General features: G+C 41.5%; 1 pseudogene; it reads right to left on the bottom strand.

Annotated features, from left to right (window-relative positions):
• Nucleotides 1-8,305: 8,305 nt before the first annotated feature.
• Nucleotides 8,306-18,791, bottom strand: LOC102854181 (annotated as a pseudogene).
• Between the last annotated feature and the right edge of the window lie 225 nt (nucleotides 18,792-19,016).

Below are 19,016 nucleotides of genomic sequence, written 5' to 3'. Positions count from 1 at the left end.
ATAAGGGTTAGATAAAGATAGTGTTATTTATGAATCAATGATAATGAGTGTTCTAAAACAAAATGTATATGAATGACTATGTATGTAAACTGTTGCTCAAATAAAAATAAAGAAATAAAGCCCTCAAATTGTCTTCTTTACCTCAGTTTTCGCATCTGTGAAATAAGAAGATAAAAGAATCCTCTTTCATTTGGTAAAATATCAGTGAAAAAAAGGAAGGCCTTCAGTGAGGTGAACTGACACAGTGAGTGAACAATGGGGTTATGCACAACAGAGACTGAGAAGATGGTGTGAGATTACACAAGTTTTTGGTCTGTTGTAGATGGGATTACTATGAGTCAGAATTGACCAACAGCAGCGCTTCGTTGGGTTGTTGTGATGATTAAATAGGTAATATATTAGAGCTAGGAAACTAACTGCACAGAGTGGATGCTGTGAATTGTCAAGTGCTGCCAGCCAGATCCCATTCATCGTGTCCCCAAGTGACAGGTCAGAACTGCCAGCCGGAGCTTTGCAGATGGTAGTCTGTGGAAGCAGATCACTGTGGCAATCCACCTCATGAAGGGTCTTCCTCTTCATTACTGACCCACAAATTTACTCAAAATTTATCATTTTATTTTACAGATGAGAAATTGAGGTACATACAAAATTTTTAAGGTTTTAAGAATTTCTTTTTTTCCCCAAAGAGCTGCAGGATTCAAAGCACCAGTGTTTCACTTATTAGCCAAATGATTAACATAATATTGTTATGTGCCACTGAGTTGCCTGTGATTCATGGCGACCCTATGTACAACAGCTCTGAAGCCTATCCTGTCCTGAGCCTGTTTCACTGACTCTCACACACCTATTCCTATTTCCCCAGTTACTGTATCAATTCATCTCATCTGGGGTCTTCTTCTCCTGTGCTATCCCTCTAACCTTCTGAGCATGATGTCCTTCTCCAAGGATCAGTCCCTCCTGGCCACATGCCCAAAATATGTGAGAAGGAGTTTCATAATTCTAACAGCCAAGGAGAAGCTTGGCTTCATCCTCTACAGGACAGACCTATTTGTTTTCTTGGTGGTCCATGGTATGTTCAAGACTCTTCTCTAGTACAACAATGAATGAATGAAAACCCAAAATCTCTATAAATGTTCATGAAAACTAATAAAATTTAATAATAATAAAAAATAAATAAAACAGAATATACATAAATGAAAAGGAAAAAGAAGACTCTTCTCTAGCACCTTGACTCAAAGGCATCAACTCTACTTCTGTTATCCTTAGTCATAATACAGCTCTCTGATGCGTAGCAAATAATTGTGAAGACCATGGCCCAGATTAGGTGCACCTTAGTCTCTAGACTGACGTCATATAACATAGAGGCTATTATTAGCAGAAAGGAAAAAGGAGGGCTGCAAAGATTGAAGACAGATGAGTTTATTCATCCATATATCATTTTGTTATCAGCTTTTACTTGAATATGTCTTTAAAACAACAGAAATCAACCAAACAATACAATGCTCTTGATTCCTACTTAGAGTGAACATATATTGTTGTTACGTACCATGGAGTTGGAACCGACTCATAGCTGACCCTCCAGTGGCTTTGCAGAAGTAAATCACACAGGAGGAAACAGTCCATCTTTCACCCATGGAGCAGCTAGTGAATTCAAACCACATGCCTTTGGGTTGTCAGCACAGCTCCTTACCACTGAGCCACCAGAGAAGAAATGTCCCATAGTGTTTCCAAGGTTGAAAATCTTACCAAGGGCAGATTCTTTCATCTTTTCCCCAAGGAGCACTGTTGGGTTTGAATCATTGATCTTTTGGTCAGCCCCCAACAATTAAACCACTGCATCACCAATGCTCCTTATTGATTATATCAACTGCAAAAACAGCGTCTAAGCCGTGCTGCAATCCCAAAGGTACACAGTTTGAATCCATCAGCTGCTTCGTAGAAGAAGGATAAGCAATCACCCATTTGATTAACTGCCTCTGAAAACCTACTGGAGGATCAGCTATAAAACAGTTCCCACTTGACAGCACACAACTACATTGTGAGTACTTCACGACTCAGAATCTAATCGCTTTGGTAGCTAATGCTATCAACTATCACAACTCCTGATGTTCAAAAACAACTCATTGCCATAAGTTGGAACTGACTCAACTGACTAGTGGGTTTTCCAAGGCTGCAAATCCCAGGGGAGGAGATTACTCATCTTTCTTCCTCAGAGCCATTGGTATAGAGTCAAACTTGCAGAGAGGGTCAGCCTTTGGGTTAGCAGCACAACTCCATGCAGACTATGCCACCAGAGTCTGCAAATAAGTATATGGGATCAGTAATTCACATTGTGGTGAAGAAGTATAAGGAAATGGTTTGCAGACATCTAATGTTTTATCCATGTGCTAACCAAAGATGTCGCAGAGTTTGAAATCATACCAGAACGAAGAAGAACTACTTAATTAGATCCAATTTTACTCAATGACTGTAACTTTGCTGGCTTTTGGTAGAGAAGGACTTTTATTTACTGGCAACGCTATCTTTGATACCAGGTCATTTTGTGCTGTTGAGTTGAAACCAACTGTAAATGGCATTGGAGAAGTTTGCCCATCCTTCTTCCATGGAGCAACTGGTGGATTTGAACCATCTGCCAATGGGTTATCAGAGCAACTCCTTACCCACTAGGCTGCCTGAGCCCCCAGATAAGGACTTTAAGTAAGAATGAATTTTCTAACTTCTGTTTTGTTTTATGACAACAAAATGATTTTTTTTTTAAACTCTTTAATCTTAGGGAGCTCTGGTGGCCTAGTGGCAAGAAGCTGCACTGCATTCCCAGAGGAATGTGGTTCGAATCCACCAGATGCTCTGCTGGAGAAAGGAGGGGGCAATCTCCTCCTGTACCAGTCAGATCTGGTTTGATGGTACACACACAAAAAAATAATTTAAAAATTTTTTTAAAAACCCTCTTTAATCTTGAGGTTCTCCAACACTATGTTTCTCATTGAAGAGGAAGTAAATTGGAAATACATTGTAAATGTCATTTTTTTAAATGAGTTAATCATTATTGAGAGAAAAAAGTAGAAAGTTTCCTGGTTGAAGATTAAAACAAAGACATTATTAATTTAAAAAATAAAAGCTCCTTGTTTACCTCTTTTGCTGATCTGAGCAAGCCAGAAGTAGATTTCCTCTTGGAAACTCTTTAGTGAAAAGTCACTCATTCTATAAGCAACTCACATTTCTAGCTAATGCTCAGAGGGCTGCTCTTATCTTATTATTTTTAAAAACAGTAAGTAGAGGAAGCCCCCGGATGAGATGGATTGATACAGTAACTGGAGCAGTGGAGGCAGATGTGTCAGTCAGTGAGATAGGCTCAGGACAGGGCAGGCTTCTGAGCTGTTGTACATCGGGTCACTATGAGTTGCGGGTGACTCGACAGCACATATCAACAACATATAGACAATAAGACATTTGCCATTTCAATGTTTTTATTTGTATAATTGAGTAACATGTTGTGTTCACCATACTGTGCAACCATAATTACTATCTGCTATGACTACCATGACCACTATCCGCCATGACTACTATCCACCTTGATCACTATCTACCATCACCACCATCTACCTTCACCACTATCTGTTGTTGTTGTTAGGTGCTATCAAGTTGAGTATGGCTCATAGCAACCCTACAAACAATAGATCTGAACCTTGTCCTAACTTGTGCCATCTTCATCATCTCTGACACAGAGCACTGCTGTAGTCACTATGTTAATCCATCTCACTCAGGGTCTTGCTCTTTCACTGACCCTCTGCCTTTCCAAAGCATGATATCCCTTTTCAAAAGAAGGGTCTCTATATTCATACTTCAGACATTCCAAGTATTAGATATTCAGATATGTCGAGTATTAGAGGGTGCTTGCAGTTGTTACTCTTCATTATGAATGACTTCCCATCTGGGCTCTACCTCTAAGACCATATTCTTCTGTTGTTCATAGGGTTTACAAAGCCTGTCATTTCAGAAGCGTATGGCCAATTATGCTTCTTTTGCTATTGGTGCTAGATGCTTTTGAGTCAAGTACAACTCACAGAAACTCAATGAACAACAGATCTCAACCCTGTCCTGGCCTAGGCCATCCTCACAATCTCTGACATATTTGAGCCCATTGTTGCACTCACCATGTCAATCCATTGTCTCTTGGCTTATAGCTCACATCATTGCCCTGAAGCTCATATAAACCCCTCAGGATGTTAAAGCCTCTAACAAGGCCACTGTCTTGGACACCAACACTGAAACAATAACAGAGTTTTACTGCATCTTAATTACTTATTGATAGATTTGTAATCACAAAAGGTGAAAATCTAATAGATCTGGCAAATGGAATATCAAGAGCCAGGGTCATGAATTCATTTAACCAAACTTTTGGAAAATGGATTTTTAAAAGATATTTAAAGCAATAATGAAGGAAGAGAGGAAAGGAAAACAATTTAGATAATTAAAGTAGATTTATTTAATACAAGCAGTAGAAAAAAGGAATTCTTTCTTTTTTATACTAATTTATTTACAAAATTCAAATACATTATTTTCATGCCAGATCATTCCCATTTCCCTTAGACCTCCACACCCATCAAATTGTACAACCCCATGATAAAGAAGTCTTTCTTAATCCCTTAACAGGAACACCATGAATAAATTGAGGCCATATGTAATATGAAGCAATAAATTATGTTAAAGAAACTAGATTTAGTATAACAAGATTATAAACTTATAATTTCTAGCTAATGCTCAGAGGGCTGCCCTTATTATTTTTAAAAACAGTAAGTAGAGGAAGCCCCCAGATGAGATGGATTGATACAGTAACTGGGGCATCTATTTCTATACATGGTAGATCTAATAAGATACAAATAGAAAACTAACCTTGTGTGGATTGCATCTCAGTGTCAGGAAAACAAAGATTCTTACCCCTAGACTGATGGGTAACATCATGATGGATGGAGAGGTGATTGAAACTTTCAACAGCTTCATCTTTCTTGGACCCACAATTAAGACCCTTTACCAGCAGTCTGGAAATAGGGAGATGCATTGCACTGGGAAAATTTGCAGTTAGGGACTTTTCCAAATTATTGAGGAGTAGTGATGTCAGTTTGAAGACTAAGGTGCATCTGATTCATGCCATAGTCTTTCCAATTACTAGCTATGCACCTAAGAGCTGGATAATGAATAAGGATGACAGAAAAATAATTGACACCTTTGAGATGTGGTGTTGGAGAAGAGCACGGAACATCCCATAGATGGCCAAGAGAACAAACAAATATGTTTTGGAGAGGGTACAGCTAGAGTGCTCTTTGGAGGCAAGAATGATGAGACTTTTCTTCACATACTTTGGACATGTTACTATGAGGGGCTAATCCTTGGAGAAGGGCATGATGCTGGTAAAGGTGGAGGAAGACCCTCAATCAGGTGGATTGATACAGTAACTGCTGCAATGGGTTCTTGTGTGTCAGGAAATGTGAGGATGGTGCAGGATAGAACAGGGTTCAGATCTTTTGTTCATAGAGTAGCTATGAGTCGTGCTTGACCCAACAGTACCTAACTACAGCAACAAATGCTTAGAATGATGCTGCACTAGAAGCTGCACTGCAATTCCGAAGGCAGATGGTTTGAATCCATCAGATGCTCCATGGGAGAAGGATGGGCAACCTTCTCCTGTCTGATTAATTGCCTCTGAAAACCTACTGGAGAGTCCAACTTGATGTTATACAACAACAATAACAGATAGCATCAAGAATTAATACACTTGGCAGCTTTAAAAAAAATGCTAAAATACTGACTATTCTACTCTATACAAGGTACCATACAAGAAAGAACTGGTGATCTGCTTCTGAAAAAAACTTGTAAACTCCACTGAGAACAATTTTATTCAGTTACAAAGAGATCCGGCCCCCCCACCCAGTCAACCTTAAGGGCATCTGTACTTCAGTTATGTATCTCAACTTAGTTTTTACAAGGAAATTGGTTTTGTTCAGAATCTTTCAAATAGAAAGGGTCAGGTCACTAAGTGAAGAGCAGAGGTGAGGAGAACATCTGAAAGAGCTGTGTCCTCCCCAACACCACGAGGCTTCAGAAGTGCAGGGCTGGGGCGACCAACAGATGTGTCTGGTGAGAGGACCTTGCCACCTGCCATCCTGCCAGCATTCAGACTTTTCCTCCTAGTTCGGGCTCTCTTTCTTTGCATCCTGATAGACTGACAGGAATCACTCCACCTTATGATGGGTTTATTGGTGTGACCAGGCAGAGAACACCACTTGCATATGTTGAAGTAAATAATTTGTGCTGAGTTCGAGTGTTTAAAATCAATGCTTTCAAGTTTCAGGGAGAAAATAGTCAAGAACTACTCCTTTGAGCTTTGGTTTTCCAGTGCACATTAGGTGCTCTAGAGTCAGCTCCTAGTGACCCTGTGAAGAACAGATCTGAACTTCACCCTATCCTCCTGCACATTCACGCCCACTGCTGCAGCCACTGCTCCAATCTTTCTCATGGAGAGTCATTTTCTCTTTTGCTAGGCCTCTGACTGCCCCAGGCAATGTCTTCTTTCCAAGGACTCACACCCCCTGACCACATGCCCCATGTGAGGGAAGTGAGACGGTTTCCCTCTCTTTACCTCTAAGGCACACCCTGGTTGCACCTCCTCCAACACAAATGTGCTTGGTTGGGGTTTTTTTGGCAGTCCACGCAATATTCACCACTTGCCACTCTTTGAGGGTCAGTTTGCTGTACTGTGGTGGTTGGTGTGTTGCTCGAAGCTATGACATTGCTATTTCCAATATCAGCAGGGTCATCAGCAGTGGATACAATCCCGGCAGAGCTTCCAGACGAAGAAGCAGAACTGGTCATCCACTTCTGGATAACAACCAGGTCTTTGAAAATCCTGTGAATAATAGAATACAGTTGTTTTCCAGATATTCTATAATTAGGTATTAGAACTTTCCCCAGGCTTCCCTCTAAGAAAGTCCATTTTAAAAATCTCACCTCAACCCCAACTTTTTTCTCCTTCGTGGCTTTGCTTTCGTTTAGTGCCATTGAGTTGTAGTGACCCTCCTTCAGACTGGGTAGAAACTGGATTCCTGAGTAACCTCCATCTGAATCTGTCTTGTTCCCCAGAAGCCAGCTATGGCTCCCACTAGGAGAGTTTTTATTAGATCTTGAACCAGCCAGTTGGGCTTAAAACGGATTTTGAACTTTTCATCTTCCACTGAACACCACAAACGAGGGATCTTTCTCTTTTGAATACACCTTTACCCAAGCACCAGGATGAAAACCTGAAATTAGATTTGATTCTTGCCTTTTCTATGCTTCCCATGTCCAATCAGTTGCCAGGATCTATTTGTTCTTCTGAAACTGTTCACATCTTTCCTTTCCTCTGTACAGCAGTCTTTCCCTTCAGCCCACCTGACTCCAGTTTCTCTTTACTCTGTTCTTCCCAGTGACGGTGATATATCCATGTCAACATTGGTATCAGCCAAACACCCCTTCAATAGCTTTCTATTGTCCAAAGAATAAAGCATAAGTTTTACTGCTTAGTTTTCCACCTTTTCCTGACCTGATTGTACAGTTTTCGGATTATAATCTTTTTTTTCTTATATGTGAATCAAGCTTAACTATTTGCCTTCCCCCTTTCTTCTTGTTTTTTTTTTTTTTACAAGTTTAACCCAATGATTTATTTGTGGAAACAAAAGACAGTTTTGATGAACAGTTCAATTCTTTCCTTGTAAACATAAAACTCAACAAGAATTTGAAGGGTAATAGGCCAAGAAAAACCAATAATAACTCTTAAGATCTTTTTCAATTAAACAGACAAATCAAGTTGAAGACAAGTGTTAGAATACCTTTCAACCTGAATATCTACTGACCTATGTAACCTGTACTCCAACTGGTTTTGATGAAAATTAAAAAAACAAGTCTTTTTATAAGAGCAACCACTTCTAGAAGAAAATAAATTAGTCCCCCACCCCCAAAAAAGATAGTTTAACCTCTAAAGCAAAAAAAGCTATAGAATATTCTTATACAAATTAACCAGTGTTCTTATAAAAGTAATGTTCTGGACTAATGACATTACACTGTATTTGTGGTGAAGTACTAGGCACAGAATACATGTATCAATTAGGCATTTTCACTCTAGTCAGTCTCTAAAGTTACCATTTAATTCTTGGCAATATAACTGGTATGCATTTCAATACTTAAGTCATGAACTGTAGAGAACAAGCAGCAGTGTATTATAATAACAAGGCTGATATCTAACAGTTGTGTGTTGAACAATCTCTCCAAGGAACTATGATTTGTTTTGCAGCTGGTCAGTTGTAGTAGATCCTTGATTTGAGTCCTCCGTGTTCATCTTTTCTCCATCTGTAGTCTCTGGCATTTCTTCATCTTCATCGTCTTCATCATGTAGGTCTTTTGAAATTAACTGTCTAGCTAATTTAATATTCAGTCCTTCATTATAGTGCATCTTTCTTTTCATTTCAAACTGTCGCTTTTTTTCTTGTTCTTCAGGAGAGAGGTCCTCCTCTTCCTCCTCACTGCTTTCTTGCTCCTGAATCCTATACTTTGGCTCGAAGCCTTCAGCAGCACTTAATTTCTTGGCTAAAACATCAGGAGTCATGGCTTCAGTGGCTTCAGAATCACTCAGTGTTTCATCATCATCACCTATCATACTGGATGACAAGCAAATTATAATATCTGAAACACTATGATAAGGAGTGCTAGGTTCATCTATCTTCATTAAACCATAGTCTTTGTCTGCTGGGTGATATGTTGCCAGGGTGTTCATTTCATCCCACTTCTGGGATTTTTTACTCAGCTCTTCATCCGCATTCCCGCTGGGCTGTTCGGCGAGGACACCACAGAGGAAGCGGCCAAGCTCTTGTTCTTCAGGATCCCTTTGATGGGCGGGTGCGAGGCCGTCGAGGCCGCCACAGCCCGTCGTTCCGGCTGTCGACTCAGCGTCGCTGTTTGGCACAGGATCGGAGAAAAGAAGGGCCAGGGTCGAGCACAGACCGCGCTAGGCAGCCGCGGAGCCTGATCTGAGCCGTAGCAGCCACACCTGCTGCTTGTGGTGGAGACCGATAGTGCGTCCTTGTCACGACACGACGACCCGACGCCACAAACGACGCGGCGCCGCTGGCGGCCCTTCGCGCGCCCGCCGCGGCCGGAGCTTCACCCGCGGCTCGCGGAGAGGCCGGCGCAGCGCCCCAGCGTGGGAGCAGAGCCGACACCCTGCCTTCCCCTTTCTATGGATTTTCTTTGTATTTCCTTTTGTTCCATCTCATTCTAATAAAAGTGTACTCAAGACTTGACAGAAACTCTTCATCATCCAGGAAATTTTTCGGACTTCATGGTTAGAAGTGACTTTCTCCTCTGAATCCTGAAATGCCAATTTTCTCAAGTTCTGCTTTGTATGATAACCATGCCTTTTATCTTCTTTTTTGGATAATATGATCTCGGGCCCACTGGTAGCTTACAAACACACACATAGATATTTCCATAAACAAAATACCTGATTGTCTTTGAGGTTGTTATGTGCTATTGAGTTGTCTGCCACTCTATGCAGGGCTTTGAACCCTGTTCTGTCCTGAGCCCGTCTCACTATCTCTGACACACTTACCACCATTACCCCAGTCACTGTGCAAATCCATCTCATCCAGGGTCTTCCTCTCCTTCACTATACCCTTCTCCATGGTTTCCACTAGGAGAGTTTTTATTAGATCCCTAACCAACCCCTTGGGCTTAAAACTTATTTTGAACATTTCTTATTCCAATGAACACCAAATTAAAAATCTTTCTCTTGTGAACCCACCTTTAAGTCCTTATTCACTTTTAATGCCCAAAGAAGATGAGATGGAGTTTCAAAATCCTTACCTCCAAAAAAAAAAAAAAATCCTTACCTCCAAGCAGCAACCTGCTTTCACCTTCTCCAGGACAAACCTGTTTGTTCTCCTAGCAGTCCATCATATATTCAATACTCTCCTTCAGCATCGCAGCTCAAAGACATCAATTATTCTTCTGTCATCCTCATTGTCCAGTTAACTGATGCATTTTGAATAATTGTGAAAACCGTGGCCTTGATCAGGTACACCTTAGTCTCTAGACTGATATTGTTGCTCTTTAGCACTCTGGTGAGGTCCCTGACAACAGATTTTCCCAACACAATTAATCTTTTGATATCCGTACTGCTGGTGCCAAGAGTGTTAACTATGACATTGTTGTTTTCTCCCATCAATTTGATTGCAACTTCTGACAACCTTATGCACAGAGGCATGGCATGATCTCACCTTTACAATCACCAGCATCCTTGGATCCATCATTGCAGCTGTTGTACCAATCTATCCATCTCGCTGAGGATATTCCACATCTTCACTGCCCTTTACTTCATCAAGCACAATGCCTTCTTCCTGCCAGTGGTCTTTCCTGATAATGTGTCCAAAGCAAACAAGTTGGACAATTCTATTGTTCTTATGATTCTTATCTTATGATTTATATCAGTTACTTTTTAAAAGTAGATTGCTTTCTTAGTCTGTAACCTATGCTGAAACCTATCAACAGGTGAGACTGCTCATATTAGAAATACTTGTGGCAAAACTTTCAGAAGCAAACTACTACTCAAGTCACATTCTCACAGATTGATAGTCAACACTAATGAGTTTTAAAAAGAACCAGATTCTAAAGCCATCGGTTAAAGTGGCCATTTCTTGGGTTCTCTTAGTCAACTCTTCCCTGTCGTGACCAGAAGCTTCCAATAACATTTACATTTTAAGTTTCATTGTTCTTGATGAAGGGAGCTCTGGTGGCAGAGTCCATAAGGCATCATCTTGCTAACCCAAAGGTGGAGCCTTTCCGGGGGTTCGAATCCAGCAGTGGTTCAGTGGGAGAATGATGGGCGATCCCTTCCTGTACAATTTACAGACTCCTGAAAGCCCACTGAAACGTGAGCTAGTAGATGGTTCTAACTCAACAGCAATGGGGAAAAAAAATCTTGCCTAAAGAGCCCTGGTGATGTGGTGCATAATTTATCAAACTGTTATCTGGAGAAGCTCAAACCTACCAGTTACTCCATGGGGGAAAATGGGCAGTCTTCTGTAAACCTTTACAGCCCTGGAAACTAGAGAGAAGGAGGTTGAGTCAGAATTGAATCCATGGTAGTGGGTTGGGCCTTTTGTTTCTTTCTTCTTGCCTCAAATGAGTGAGGTGGTTATTCTGGGGTCGAATTGTTGCCTTCTGTGTAGGAGACAAGGTTTGATTCCTGGCCAGAGTACCTCAAGGCAGCCGCTACCCACCTGTCAGCAGAGGCTGACACATTAGCTATGATTAACAGGTCTCAGCTGAGCTACCAAGTGAAAAAGATCCAGTAGCCTACTCCTGATAATCAGTCAGTGAATGCACTAAGGAGGGCAACAGTCTGATCTGGAACACCTTGCAGGGAAGCGCCAGGACCAAGTAGCATTTTAGTTCTGTTGTGCATGGAACCATCATGAGATGGGACTGAATCTGAGGGCAGCTAACAATAACAACACATTTATCTGACTAATTACTATTTATGCCTGTCAGTCAGCAGCTCTATTGCTAATTACAAACAGCTTTCCTTGTCAGTCTCTGGCTCCAGAGATCTGCCTGTTCCCCTGGGATGGGAGGTGCTGAGAGGTGTGGCTAGGCAACTGTTTCACAGGCTGACATCATTGGAGAGGCCCTGGGGCTCAGGGCTGTGTTGACGTTAGGAGAAGGGATCTCTCCAGAGATGTTCTTACACACAATATTTGCTTAGAAATTTCCTCTCTGAGCCTTGTTCATCCATCCTGGTATTGTGATTGCTGGATGCATCGAGGCTTAGACAAAGTGGCTTTCTTAGGTTTCAAAAGGAATTCCCATTTCCCATTTCCCCTCCCTTGTCTCTTTTTCATCCTGCCACTGGCAACAACAACAACAACAAGAACAACAACAAAACCCCAACTTCCTGAGGTATTTCATGCCATAAATAAAGATGACATTTGAAATATTCACAGAACCATTCAAGTACACACATTGAAGTTAATGCTACGGTGCTGATGAGTGAGAAATGGGCAAGGAGACTAGGTGGACTGGACCCTGGTTTTGCCAACCTTGTTAAGAGTAGCATAAGGCTTTTCTGTTCTGTGACCACTCAGGTAGAACTGAATAAGCAAAAAGGATTGTGTATTTTGTAGGCTACTTTGGAAAAGATCAAAAGGATTCTCATTTGCTCTTTGTTGCTGTTGTAAGATGCTGTAGAGTTGGCCCCCAGCGAATGGAGATCCCATGCACAATAGAACTAAACACTGCCTGGTCCCACATAGTCCTCATGATGGGCTGCAAATGTCACTACTGCAATTCATGGGATTTGTATTGGTGGATTTGAGAAAGTTCACCACCAGGCCTTTCAAACTGTCTTTCTTCTGGAAGATTTGCCCAGGAGACAAGGTTGTCCCAAGTAGAACTTGGTGGAGGTTCTCAGGGCTTGGTCAAGGGAATAAAACTGAGTTCCACCCAATACTCTGAGGAGATTTACACTTTGATGAATTAGTGGACCTACATTAGAAGTCTGATTGAAGAGATTCACACTTGAAGGAAGGGTGAGCAGGCAAGGAGAGAATGAAAAAGAACAGAGGAAAGGAAAAGACTGACTCCTTAAAACTGGGATAAGTGGTTTGGCTTGAGAGGCAGGGTAAGCTTGGTGCCCATCAGGTCCCACTTCCTAGTCTGGAGGTTGGACTATGCTTACTCATAGCAATCACCTGGATCCGCAGGAGGGGAGTTAGAGGAATTAAAAAATGAAGAATAAGACTGAAATTGGATGTGTTCTTTCAGTGCTGCCCCGCTAGCATGCTCTGGTGTGAGGACAAGCAGGGAAGCCTTGTTGGCTTAAGGATCACAGTGTCATGAGGACCCCTGGTTTGTTGACTGGGCCCTATGTGGGGGTTAGGGCTGAGTGAGAAGACTGGCAGGTCTGGATCACAGGGAGAAGTGTGGTCTCCTGAGCTTTCAGCTGATGCCCATTTGAGCCTAGACACAGTGGATTGGAGGTGAGGTAATGTAGGGTCGATTGCTACAATATGATGGCTTGCTGTGGACTAGACTTCGCTTGTGGGTGCAGGTCCTCAAAGATGCCACGTTGAGCAGATTCTTCAGCAAAAAGATCATGCTTATTCCCTGAGATAGCTGGCTTGATAGGGATGGGCAGTTCAGAAACTGGCTAAATAGGGGATATGAAGGTATAAGGTATGAAGTAGCTAACTAACACGCTTTCACGAAGGAAGTTATTAGTAAAACTATTTAAAAAGGAGGGGATACCACAATATTGTTGTTGTTGTTAAATGCTGTCGAGTCATAGGCCACTCATTGCAACCCTATGAACAAAAGACTTGAACACTTGTATAACTTTCTTTAACCACAATATACATGAACAAAATATAAAAACAAAGAAAGAAAACTGTTGTTATTTAGGTACCATCAGGTTAGAACTGATAGCTGACTCTGCAGTGGGTTTTCAGAAATAGTAAAACACATGGAACAAGACTGTCTATCTTTCTCCCATGGAGCAGCTAGTAAATTCGAACCATGTGCCTTTGGGTTGGCAGCACAATTCATTACCACTAGGCTGCCAGAACTCCCTCCTTTAAGACCTATTCAGCATTGATGACAGGTCTATAGAGGGATGGGTAGCAGCTATTCATGAGGTCAGTGTCCAAAACTTGAAACTCAAATCTCCCCAAAACCAAGATTTATACCATTAAACCACCATATTGGTTGACTCTTGGTTGTTGTTGTTTGTCGTCGAGTCAGAACTGACCACAGTTGAACCTCCAAGCAGTTTTCCCAGTCACTAAATCTCATGGAAGAAGATTGCCCATCCTTCTCCCGCAGTGCAGCTGGTGGATTTAAACCAAGAGCCTTAAATCAAAGTTGGATTAAAGTAGACCCTCACTGTATAGAGCAAAGTTCTACCTTTCTTAATGCTTTTTTTGCATTATTCCTTTTCCCTACTCTTTTCATGCATCTCTGCCTTAGGGATTGGCTTCCAGGCTTTGCATCAACCCTTACCTGAAAATGTTTCTGAGGTACAGACACCTGCATTCTCAATTGTCATCAAGAGGAGCAAGATCCCAGTTACCAAGAGTCTGAGTCCTGTTAGTCCCTCCACAAGGGCAGCAGAGGGACATCTCTATTTATTATCTGTGTGGCCTCAGGCAAGTTACTTAATCTCTCTGTTTCCTCTTCTAGTAAAAGAGATGATAAGCGTACATGTGTCATTCATTTTGGGGGAGAATTAAATGAAGTAATCCATGTAAAGTTGTTGGCATAGTAAGCACACAATTGATGTTTGCAGTTGTACTATTTCGCTAAGGAGATTGACCACATTTTTTCTTCAAATTGTGTGAAACCATGTTAATGCTATCATAGTCCTATTCACTCAAGTGGCTGACTCAAGAATGTCAACTCAAGAATGGATTTTAAACTGAGGTAAGGTGACTGGAAGAGATCCATATGTATCCCCATTCCCCCTAAAAGGTGATCCTCCAGAACATGGAAATTAGCAAATAATAACACTAATATATCACACAAAAGCAAAATTCTGCTGAAGATTATACAAAAATTATTGAGGCAGTACATTAAAGAAACTACCAGAAATACAAGCTGGGTTTAGAAGAGGCTGTGGCACTAGTAATATAATCGCCAATATCAGATGGATCTTGGCTGAAAGCAGAGAGTACCAAAGGAATGTCTGTGTTTCATTAACTATGCAAAGGTATTTGACTGTGTAGATCATAACAGATTATGGCTAACTTTGAGAAGAATGAGAATCCCAGAACACTTGATTGTGTTCATGTGAAACCTATATTTGGATAAGAAGGAAGTAGTCAGAACAGAGCAAGGAAACATTGCATGGTTCAAAATTAGAAAGGGAGTGCATCAGAGTTTGTGTCCTGTCTCCATACATTTTCAATATGTATGTGGAACATATAATTTAGGAGGTTAGACTTTATGAAGAGGAGTGTGGCATCAGGATTGGAGGTAGACTGATCAACAACCTTCATTATGCAAATGATACAACCTGGCTGGTCAAAACTGAGGAGGACCTGAAGCATTTGCTGCAGAAGGTCAAGAACTGTAGTCTTCAATATGGATTGAAGCTTAACATCAAGAAGACAAAGATTCTCACTAATTGGCAGTACCATAATGGATGGAGAAGAGATTGAGGTTGTTAACAATTTCAACTTGCTCGACTCCACAATCAACACTCTTGACATGAGTAGTTAGGAAATCAAGAAACAAATTGCATTGGAGAAGTCTGCTGTCAGGGACCTCTCCAAAGTGATAAAGAGCGGAAAAAAATACCAAAGTGCTAAAGAGCAATGATGTCAGTCTAGAGACCAAGGTGAGCCTGATCCAGGCCATGGTTTTCTTAATTACTTGCTATGCATCAGACAGTTGAATAATGACTAATGATGATGGAAGAAGAATTGATGCCTTTGAGTTGTGGTGCTGGAGAGAAGAGTACTGAATATATTATGAACTGCCAGGAAAACAAATAGATCTGTCTTGGAGAGAGTGAAACCAAGTTTCTCTTTGGAGGCCAGGATTTTCAAGCTCCATCTCACAATCTTTGGGTACTTGGCCAGAAGGGACAAGTCCTTGGAGAAGGACATCATGCTTGGAGAAGTAGAGGGACAGCAAAGGAGAGGAAGACCCAAGATGAGAAGGATTTACATGGTAACTGAGGTAATAGCATTAGGTGTGTTGGAGTCAGTGAGACTGTCTCGGAATAGGGCAGGGTTCAGAGCTGTTGTGCATAATAAGGTGGCAATGAGTTGTGGGTCACTTGATGGCACATAACAACAACTGTGACACCTTCTTTTATCACAAAGAGGGCATTGCAGGCTCAGTGGTAGAATTCTTGTGATCCACATGTGAGAAGCAGGTTCGACTCTTGGTCAATGCATCATGTGAAACTACCACCTAACTGTCAGTAGAGGTTTGCGAGTTGGTTTGATGATGAACAGATTTCAGTGGAACTCCCAGACTAAGACAGGCTAGAGAGAAAGGACTGGTGATCAATGTCTGAAAGTCAGCCAATGAAGACCCTACATGGATTACAATGGACTGATCCATATTCTCTTCATTGCGTATGGAGTCACCATGAGCTGGGAGCAGACTCAATGACAGCCGTCAACAACAACACCACGCCACAGAAATGTCATGTGGAACTAATTTAAAACTTTGCATTTCCTACTTTAGTTTTCTCTTTCCTGTCCTCAAATCATGTTCTAGCAAGCACAGGGTCTAGCACTGCAATTACAAGTTTAGGTGCCTTCCTGGGCTTGATGCTCCCTGAAGCATCTGGTGCTTGTCCACAGAGGTCCCCTTAGAATTGATCCAGCTCGGTTGGAGCATGTAAAATTCTAAGTGAATTGAGTCATTCACAATCATTAGGCCCTTTTAGGGATTTATAGATATGGACCATGTCAGAAGGTTAGAGGCAGCAGGTGAAGATAATTCTGTTTGTGACAACGAAACCTCCTCTTTTATCAGTCCGTTTGTTATACACAATGAGATCAAGTCTCAGAGAACGCAGTCACACCTACTAGCATTTATGAGCAAGTTGGTAAAGAAGAGTCGCTGAGCCAGTTTGGCAAGTTCCATGAGATTGCAGGTTCTGTTCTGTAACTCCACCTTTTGGACGGTGTGTCCCAGCACTCTCCATCAGGGACCTTGTAGGAAAGATTTGCCTAGAGGAGATTCAGCAACATTCTCACAGCAGGACTGGACAGACCTGGCCAGGACTGCGAGAAAGACCAGCCTAGAAGCCTGACACATAACTGTGTCTATGATCTCGGTCACTGCCCCAGAGCATCTAGGCTACTAGGCCAGCACCAGGGAATCACTATAGCATGAGAGCATTTTTTTTAAAAAAATACAATTTTAACTAAAGTTTACAGAAAAGTTGACTTTTCGTTCATTCATTGTTACATTTTCCTACCTACCCACTTAAAAAAAATCATTGTTGCATAATTTCCTCCTCTACCCCTCCTAGTCCATTTTGTTATGCACCTCTTATTCTGGACTGTTGTCATACAAATAATGCCTAATCATATATTCCTTTTAAACAGTTCTTTTCTTTACCTGTTCCAAAGGAGTGTTCATTATTTGTCCCCTCTTTTCTTAGGGAAATATCTCAGTCACAAAAGGACAAATACTGCATAACACCACTGTTATAAAATAACACTGGCATCGAGGTTGAGGAAAAACAAAGAAAAGAGGGGAAACTAGTATTCCTAGCATAGCATAACAGTATTTGACACCAATCCATAAGGCTGAGTCTTAGGTCACAAGTCATGTATTATAGCTATTATATTTATCAACAAACCCTAGTGATCAAAGGAAAAGCTAACTGAACAGTCCCTAGTTTTCCTCTCTGGAACATTAATTTCTGATTAGTCTTTCAAAAGCACACTAAACCAAAGCCCAAAATCCAATTTGTTTCATTGACACTGAGTCGATTCTGACTCACAGAAACCCTATAGAATGGAGTTGAGCTAACCCACAAGGTTCTCAAGACTGTAAATCTTTATGGAAGCAGATTGCTACATCTTTCTCCTGAGTTGGATTCAGATCATTGACCTTTTATGGTTAGTAGCTGAGTGCTTTAATCATTGCATCACAGGGTATTCTGCATTAACTACATAGCCGTGCCTTACATTGTGTGTTCTCAATTAAGGATGGTGAAGATAAAAAAACGAACGTACGTGTGTGTGTGTGTGTGTGTGTGTGTGTGTGTGTGTGTGTGTGTGTACATGCACACAGACAAGCACACACTTATGCATACGCTCACACACTTTGCTGAAGTTCTTGAATCGCAATCAATATAACAGCATGACTCTGACTCATTGCAAGGCCATATGTTTTGAAGATCAGATTTTTAAAAGGCAGATCACCAGGACTTTATTTTTTTCCCCAAACCCAAACCCAAATACGTATTTTATTTTCCATTTAAAAAAGGTTTAAAAATAGACAAAAGAATCAACAGTATATAGTATATCAATCAGGTAGTGGCCAGCTCTAGAGTCAGTGGATGAAAGGACTTCTGTAGTCCCTGTTATGTCCTATTTCTTTCCCCCCCCCCTTTCTTCTGGAGTGCTTATTATTTTGTTGTTGTTGTTATTGTTGTGTGCCTTCAAGTCAGAACTGACCAATAACTGACCCTCCAGTGTATTTTCAGTGGCAGTAAATCGTACAAAATTGCCCATCCTTCTCTCTTGGAGCAGCTGGTAGATTTGAACCATGTTCCTCTAGGTTGGCAGTGCAAGTCGTTACATCTCCAACCTGTTAACAGCCAAATACTTAACCATTTCCCCAACTCAGAGACTCCCTGCAAAAACCCTCTTTTCTGCTATTCAGGTCAGGAATAAAAGCACTATTTATACTTAGTCACTGATTTAAGCTAATGACAAACTGACCGCAAAGTCACAGAGTGGCTCACACCTGGTCTGATGCAGTATAAAAAAGTCATAGACCTGTATGGCCGCCATCCCTCACCTGACATGGTGGAGCACCTGACAACTTATGTCCAGGTTTATCCTTTTGTCTGTCAGGGCATCTAGGAGTGTCCTGAGAAAGACTGCATGTGAAGGTGCAGGTGTGTCTCTAGGGGAGAACGAGAGGTCTGCTCCCCCATTGGCCCCAGAGTTACTGTCCTCATTCTCTAGTCGATTGTTGTTGTCATTTGGTGCCATGAAATCAGTTCCCCACATATCCCCGTGACTGGCTGCAGATCAGACCACTGTGTGTGATCCACAGGATTCTCACTGGTTTGTTTCCAGAAGTAGAATTCTAGACCTTTCATCTTAGTCACTTTTGGTCTGGAAGCTCCCCTGAATCTGCTTGTGACACACAAGCTTCCAATGACAGGCAGTGGAGGAGTACATTGGCCAGGACTCAAACTCAGGTCTGAGGAAGTAGGTAAAAAAGGGTCCTAG

This window comes from Elephantulus edwardii, unplaced genomic scaffold (assembly GCF_000299155.1).
Source record: "Elephantulus edwardii isolate Elephantulus edwardi_28Jun2011 unplaced genomic scaffold, EleEdw1.0 scaffold00146, whole genome shotgun sequence".
NCBI classification, from domain to species: Eukaryota; Metazoa; Chordata; class Mammalia; order Macroscelidea; family Macroscelididae; genus Elephantulus; species Elephantulus edwardii.
The sequence above is the reverse complement of the archived record's forward strand: the minus strand, read 5'-3'. Positions and strand labels throughout refer to the sequence as shown.